Source organism: Triticum aestivum, chromosome 3D (genome assembly GCF_018294505.1).
Source record: "Triticum aestivum cultivar Chinese Spring chromosome 3D, IWGSC CS RefSeq v2.1, whole genome shotgun sequence".
In the NCBI taxonomy this organism is placed as follows: domain Eukaryota; kingdom Viridiplantae; phylum Streptophyta; class Magnoliopsida; order Poales; family Poaceae; genus Triticum; species Triticum aestivum.
The window spans coordinates 548,307,711-548,316,143 of NC_057802.1; the positions used below are offsets into that span (position 1 = coordinate 548,307,711).

An 8,433-nucleotide genomic window follows, 5' to 3' on the forward strand; every position below is an offset into this window, starting at 1 on the left:
TTGTTCCTGTTTTTTTAATTTTGTTCAGAAGTTCCAAACTCATGATTTTTACAAATTGTTCACATATTTTGTAAAAATGTTCATAAATTTGGAAAATGTTCCTGTTTCGAAATATGTTCTGAAATTTAAAAAAATGTTCATCTTTCAAAATATGTTCATAACTTCAAAAAATATTCCGCTTTTCAATTTTTGTTCACAAATTACAATAATGATCATAATGTTCACTTTTTATAAATTTTGTTCAGATTTTCAATTTTTGTTTACAGATGCAAAAAATGTGTCCTTTTTGTCCAAAATGTTGTTTTAAAATTGTTCATTTGCGGACATTTGTCATAAATCCGAAAAGGTTCTTCTTTTTAAATTTGTTTGCAAATTCAAAAATTGTTCATCTTTGTAAAAAAAAAATTGGAATTGAATAAATGTTCCCGATTTTCAAAATTTGTTCACAAATTCACATATTCATTCTATTTTGAAATTTGGTTACCAATCCAGAAATTGGGCAATTTTTTCAATACTTATTCGTGTGTTTCAAAAATTGTTCAGAATTTCTTTTGAAAGTATTCAGAGTTTTATTTAAATGTTCGAGAAAATGAATTTTTTTTATATGTCAGTTTTTGTCGTGCTAAGAGACTTGGCGTTGCATTCTTGACAGAAGCGGTGACCAGCTCCAGTGGTTAGGTTTCTTCTCTGCAAGCGGCCGGTCGCGAGTTTGAATCTTGGGCGAGTTTTTTTTTTGCGTTGTATTTTCCACCACCGGCTACTTCTGTGTGGGCTGGCCCAGACAAAGACAACCCTGTGCGAAACCCTGCCAATCTGCCGCATTCTGCGGCAGTTAGGAGGTCCCCCAGAACAAGCACTTCTGAATTAGTCGAAATCACTAGTTAAGGAATACTCGTTGCAAAGATCACTCCAACACCCCTGGTTGCGACAAGTGGCACACATGTAGCGCGTCACTTGTCGCAACCTGTGAGTTTTTCCTTTTTTCATAGATCCGTTTATTCAAAACGTTTTATCTCTCAAACCGTGCGTCCAAATCTCGAACCGCTTTCACCGTTAGATTCCTCGCGCCGAGATCTTCAAAACTACTCCCTCCGTTCCTAAATATTTGTCTTTTTAGAGATTTCAAATGGACTACCACATACGGATGTATGTAGACATATTTTAGAGTGTAGGTTCACTCATTTTGCTCCGTATGTAGTCACTTGTTGGAATCTTTAAAAAGACAAATATTTAGGAACGGAGGGAGTAGATCCGATGTTGATAGATTTTGACGAACTTTTTTTTTCACGAAAAAACCGGACAAAAAAACCGTACGAAAAAATCGAACCGGGAGCACGGATTTTTTTCCCTTTCCGAAAGAGGCACACCCTTGCCTCTCATGAAATCACAACCGTGTCTCTCACGGAAGAAAAAAAAAGAAAGCGCGTTTTTTTCCTTTTTCGAGGAGGCACGGCCATGACTCCCGTGAAACCACAACCGTGCCTTTTGCGGAAGCAAAACCGTGACTCTCGTGAAAGGAAAAAAACAGAAAACATGTTTTTTTCCTTTCCGAAAGGCACGGCCGTGACTCTCGCGAAAGCACACCCGTGCCTCTCGCGGAATCAAAATCGTGACTCTCGCGAAAGAAAAAACAAAAAACGCGTTCTTTTTTGTTTCCGAGAGGCACGGCCGTGACTCTCGCGAAAGCACACCGTGCCTCTCGCGGAAGCAAAACTGTGACTCTCACGGAAAAAAACAGAAAACACGTTTTTTTCATTTTCGAGAGGCACGGCCATGACTCTCGCGAAAGCAAAACCATGCCTCTCGCGGAAGCAAAACCTTGACTCTCGCGAAAGAAAAAAAAGAAAACGTGTTTTTTCACGCAATTTGTTTTTGAAAAGGTAAGGAAGACCGGTGAAAAACCAAAACGTAAAAAAAAACCTAAAAAAAACCGTTTAAAAAGCCGAAAACGCGTGCAGAAAGATAAATAAAATAAAATCCGGAGGGAGTGCCCAGAGCGCGACACGTGATGAATGGCTGAGAGCGCGCCAAGTGGCGCTGATCGTTGCGAGGCTCCCGAAGGAGCCCTGGTTAACTAGTTGCTCTCTGAATTAGTTACTCTCAGGAAGACTGGGCTGCTGCGTGCTACGAGCGACCATGTCGCGTCTAACGGGCCGGCCCATCAGAGAGGGCGCGTGGGTGCCAGTTGGCTTCGCCAGCGCTTGAAGTGCTGCATAGGAGCACCTTTTGTTTTCCTTTATGGTTTTCGGCTTTTTTCGGTTGAACTTAACATTACACCATTTTTGAATTACGATTGAAAAGAATGGTCAGGAATGAAAAAATATTCCTAAAAATGCTTGGAGCAAACTATTTTTTTCTGTTTGTTTTCTTTTCTGGTTTTCCTTAACTTCCTTTCCTTTTTTATTTTTTTAAATGTTCAAAATTCCAAAAAATATCTCCGTTTAGAAAAAAAATCACATATTCAAAAAATGTTGCATCCTAAAAAATGCCCAGAATTTAAAAACTCTTTTTCATAAATTTTTCTTGGAATTTTAAAATCATTTTCATATTTTTCGCATATTGAAAAATTATCTGTGTTTTCAAAAAATATTCAGAAAATTCAAAAATGTACGCGTTTTCAAATTTTGTCTAGAATTTCAGACATCTAAAACTTGTTCACAGATTCAAAAAGTATTCATGTTTTCAGAAAATATTCGAGGTTTTAAAGTTTGTTCACAAATTTTAAAAATGTTCGTGTTCCAAAAATAGTCACTTTACCAAAAATTGTTCATGCTTTTCAAAAAAAAATGTTGCTTCAGTAATTGGGTGTTACGTAACCCGCGCTCGCTCCAATGGGCCGGCAGCCCAGGCGGACTGCATTGTGCAAAGTGTTCGCCGGAGGTTGCCGTCTGTCTTTAGTTGTGGCGGCTCCATTTTCCATTCATCCTTTCATGCTCGTCACCGCGCCTTCCAGGTTGCGTGGAGACCGAGGTCTTGACCTCCTCTCGCCCCTCAACCCTCTCGCCAGGGCCCACCAACAGATTTGCAAGAGGCGCATGGGGGCAACATGCAACAATACACAATACTATTTATATTGGTCATATGCTCTAATTTATGAGCACAGAAATTGTTGCAGATATTATTCTGAGTAACCAGTTCCCAGATGCGCAACACAAGCTAAGTTATCTTAATAAATGATTACAGGAATACGCAAAAATTGCAATCCACATGATATCAAATGCTCCTTTTACTTGAGAATTAATTATTTTTATTTGGAGTGTTCGAGATGCTACAACTATTACATATTCAGCTTTACATTAAGATGTTAGTAGACTAATAATATTACGAAGGGAACAATTTCCAAATATAATAGTACAAAGTAACTTCACATATAGCCAACCTCGATAGTTTTAAATCCATAGGTAGTTTAAATTCTATTAAGTTTGACAATGCAAGTTGTATCCCACAACAGAAAGACAATGCAAGTTGTAAGATTTCAAGTGAAAAACTAGAGGTAGTTAACTGGTATATTCACAAGCCTATAACACTACCCATAAATATTATAGCGGGAACCTACATAAAAAGTGACATGAAAATACGAAGACGTGGTGAGAAAGTTGTATCCTATGAATAGACCAGCAAATTTGAAGAACCAATAGTCATATTCTTTTTGACCAAAAATGCAATAGTTTAGATACAATATAGTACATCATATTGGCATTTTGAGACACTCCTAGCACGAGCTATTTATTTTGTGTGATCCAATGGATATCACGTGTTATAAGAGGTTATTGCTTATTAACTGACCGCGAGACAAACATAGTGGGGCTGCTAAATAATATTTAGTCTCTTTCCATTTTTTTTCCCAAAACACTATAGTGTTCTGGTTATCCTGGAGTACACGTGATCATGTGTAACTAACTAAGATGAACATACGACCATGCATATCATAACTTCCCATGAGTCAGTAACTCATACTACTCAGAGTACTTCCCGCTACATCAACATGGGCGATTGCAGTCTCGATCAATTCCTTCATTTCGCTCTTATGTATTTCCTGTCTCTGAGAAATGAGAATTATGTAATCACAAAACAATACAACTATAACCAGCAACACAATTACCACTTTGCATGTTCTTTTGACTCGACAATTGTTTTATTATATTTAAATTCTTCGAGATCATATATCTATTACCTTTCTGGACTTTACATTAGGATGTATAAATAGACACTAATAATATTAGGGGCCAATTCTTTTGGCAGCCTAGAAAGTAAGCCGCCTCCTCCTCAGCTTTTTTAGTAAGCCACCTGTCTTATTCATTGGGGGTTACTAAATTAGTTATGAGATAACTAATTCAGAAGTCTCAACAAACTTAGGGGACGGATTATTTTGTAACTGAGGAAAGGCAACATAATTTTTAAGCCGCCCAAAAGAGAACTGGCCATATATAGGAAGAGAATAATATAAAGTCTAGAATACAGAGTAACTTTATATGGCTAATTATGATTGGTTCTGAATTTCCGTTTCAGAAATATCTCAGTCATAGCCATTATCACCGAACTTCAAATGAATTCGGTTTGGCCAAATTAAGAACCAAAATATCTACTTGAATGTGACAAAAATCAAACCAAGTATTTATTTTTTTTAAATAATTTTAAATTGCACGGTGTGTTGTAATGGCTGAAATATTTTGACCAAAAGATAATCATTTTAGTATTCTACCAAAATGACTGAAATTTTGATGAAATTCTACCGAAACTAAAAATCCCTTCTTCATGACAGTTTTAAATCTGTTGACGCGCGCTTAATTTCTAGGAAGTTTTTCTTTTCTTATGAAACTCTTTTTTTTCCGGGCATATGGAACTCTAGAAAGTTTGACAACACAAGTTTTGGCGAAGGACACAATTACTACCTGTAGGAGCGCGGTGTGCGTCACCGTCCCGGACGCAACCGTGACGTTAGCCGAGATGATGGCGAGCCGGAGGCTCTGGAGCAGACGGCACACCTTGGCCATGGCGTCCTTCCGGTGGCGGCACGCGACGCTCACCACCAGCAGCTTATCGCCAGCGCCCGTCACCCTCACCTGTCCATGTAACGAACCGAAAGTAAGTACTACAAGATCGAGCCAAGTGGTCGGTGTCCGCGTGCCATGGCGTCAACATCAGGGCAGGCCCCCTTCTGCCGGTCGCTTGTCATCTTTCGCAATTATTACTTGATGATTAAATAGATAAAGTACGTGGGTGCGTGCGTTTACCTCGACAGCCTCGACCGGCGGAGATGCGGCGGCCGTGGGCCGTGGCGGATGCGGGGGCGGGGGTCACCGGCGACGGGAATGGCAGGGGCCTCCTCGTTTTCTTCATCGGCGGCATGGCGTGTCCGGCGCAGGCGTTCGGAAGGACGGGCTGTAGTGTAGCAGTAAGCAGCTGGGCATGGCCATGTACCTCCGCTGCCGACTCAAGGAGGGATATCTCGGCGAGCATCCGGCGCTCCTGCTCCTGCAGCTGCTGCATGTACTCGACGGCGTCCCTGAGGATGGACACCTTATCCATCTGCCAGAAAGAATGGTTGGTGTTTCATTCAACTAGCACATCTCACATGCATGCCAAGTGAATTGAGCTTGCTCCTTGGCAGCTACGTACGCACCTTGGTGATGTTTGGGACGACGCTCCGGAGGGCGTAGAGCTTGCCGTTGAGCGTCTGGCCGCGTAGCCTCCTCGTCACGACGACGTTGCTCTTGCTCGCCGACACCGCCGCCGACACCACGGGGGAGCTCGAGTATCCGGTGTCCGGGGAGCTCCAGTTCCAGTAACCGTTGTAGCCGCCGGACACCCTGCTGCCGCTGCCGCCGCCGTGCATGCTGCAGTCCAGGTCAGTCGGTTCAGCCTCAGTCCTCTTCATCCTCTGTCCGGTAAGTTCGTACCTAGGGCGCTCTTGTGCTTCCAAGCAAACCGAGTAGTCCAAGCTATCGCCCATCCCTGCAGCCGTATGCGTGTATCTGGATCCATCGTCTATCCCCTTATTATTCCCCAGTTTTGGATGATGCATATCTTTGATCTTGTCACTATCCACCGTCTATTCCCTTTGTTGGGAGTAAACCACGCCTCCAGGCGATGACTGGCATGCGCGCGCGGGTATGCGCTCCAGGTCTGGCTCGTAAGGCAGCGGCCGTTGGCGAGAGTGGAGGGCTGGTGCGTTGGTTCGTTAGCTAGCCCGCATAGTTAGCAGGTTAGTTGGTTAGTGCATGCATGCATCATGGATATGGACGCCGTGCATGTAGCTGGCTTAGTGAGTTTGTTAGCTAGACTAGTGCGTGCGTGCGTGGAGTTAGTGGCCGGTGTGGTGGCTGGATGCTGTGTGTGCAGCCGGGTATAAAAGGCCCCCTGATGTATTGATCGAGGTGAGCCGGTGTTGTAGTATCGGAGTAAATGACCACGGGTAGCCTAACCGACTCCCCCTGGCTCTCCAAAAATTATCGGGCCGATCGAGCCTTCAAGCACCCAAAGCACAGGGCCGCCTTCCCCTGGCCGGCTATCTCACAGGCCGACTACTGGAAGGCGGCCCGATCCTAAAACCCTCCCGAAGAGAGCCACAAAAAGGCCGACTCCAAGAAGCCGGCCACGAGAAGACCGACTCCACGATGCCGGCCACAAGAGGGCCGGCTCCCGGCAAGCGGCCAAGATTGCACCCTCAAGGACTGCACCCACATAACGGTGACGAGACGGGGCGTGGCTACAGTAAAGCCTGCCACCCCCGAATCCCGGAGCACGCATGGCCACAGTGCGCCGTACGGGTCGGCCATCCCCCGTCCGGCGCGGCACTGTTGCCATGTTGACCATGACGCCACCCACGACAGGCTGTCAGTACGGCCCGCGGGCGGCGGGCCCCTTCAGCCAGAGAGACGCTCGAAGGCAGCCAAGCCCCCCCAGTCGGCCTGGGGTGTAGCCGGCTCCTAATAGCCGGCTACCTCACTCCCTCGAAGTATGTGCATCATTAAGGAGACAAGACGAGGTAAGACTACAGTGAGAGCCCGCCAGACGGCGGCACTGTAGCCATGCTTACCTCGGCAAAGCCCTCGTCATCAGGGGCGAGGCTACAGTAACCAGCCGCCGGCAAGACACCCAGGCGGTGGGGCCGGCCTGTCGGCCAAGAGGCCGGCAGCCGGCGGGACCCACCAGTCGGGGCCCAGCGGCCGGAGAAGCCGGCGGATACAGACACTGACGGCCTGGACCCGCATCCAGCCGGATTACCATTGTACCCCTGGGGGTAGGCCTATATAAACCCCCAGGGCACCCATGCAAAGGGTTGATCTCTTAGAGTTTTAGACACCACATAGAGAGAAGAGGAGAGCTAGCCTTGCCCTTCTTCTTCCTCTAGCCGAACAGCTCAAGGAGCCACTTGTAGCCACTTGTGTTGATCTAGTGATCATGCGGAGACCCCGCAGAGCAGGACTAGGGGTGTTATCTCCACGGAGAGCCCCGAACCTGGGTAAGATTCGCCGGCGTGCATGTCTTCGCCTTATCCCGTTTCCAGGCACCGGCGATGTCTTACTGGCTCCCACAATGATAAGCCACCCGTTGGCATATGTCGCACCTACCACCCGACATTTGGCGCCCACCGTGGGGCCAGGTGCACCGTCGTCCGGAGACCTGTTCTGGACGGGAACCCATTTCCTTCCCAGCGAGCGTAGCCAGCCCGGCACGCCCGATGGCGCTTGCCCCGACGCGCTGCAAGGCGTCGACGACGCCTGCGCGGCGAGCTGCCTCGCCGATCTTCTTGGCGAGGCTCGCATCTCCGACGAGCCTGCGTCCGACGCGGGCACAGACTGCCCCGAGAGCCGCCTCGTCAGCCTCCTCGACCAGCTTCACGTCTCCAGCGAGCCTGCTGTGGATTTGGAGTCGGTCGGCTCCACCGACCCGATGCTTGTCGACTCCGACACGGCATCGCTTGACGCCTTCCCCACCAACGTGGTGATCATCGACGACCCTCTTCCTCGAGCCGACAGTGGCGGCAGCACTGTCACTGAGGTGCTGGTCATCAGCCATGGCGCCGCCTCAGGCGAGAACGCCCACGACGCCCTACAAGCGGCGCTACACGACCTGTCCGCCCCCATCCCGGCCGACGCCGACGCCGAGACACTGGAGGCACGCCGCCTCGCCCTCATCGCGGAGGGCCAGAAGATAGCATCCATGAGACGCCTCACTGAGGCTCACCAGCGCGAAGTCGACCGCGCCGCCTTTGGTACGCCGCCTCCTGGCGGGCCGAGCCGAGCCGGCATCGTCAAGAAGCGCGGCGCGGCCATCGCCAGCATGCTGGGAGCAGACCGCCCAGTCTACGCCACGCCACTCGAGAACCTGCGTGCCGCTCAGGCGGCCGTAGACGAGCTGAACGGGCTGGAGGCCGACGAGCTCCCCTACATGACTAGACGCATCCAGCAGCTGATCGACGCGGCCGCA

At 47.7% G+C, this 8,433-nt stretch overlaps 1 pseudogene; it reads right to left on the reverse strand.

Moving 5' to 3' along the window:
* Positions 1–3,943: 3,943 nt before the first annotated feature.
* On the reverse strand, positions 3,944–5,953 carry LOC123076479 (transcription factor BHLH6-like; annotated as a pseudogene).
* Between the last annotated feature and the right edge of the window lie 2,480 nt (positions 5,954–8,433).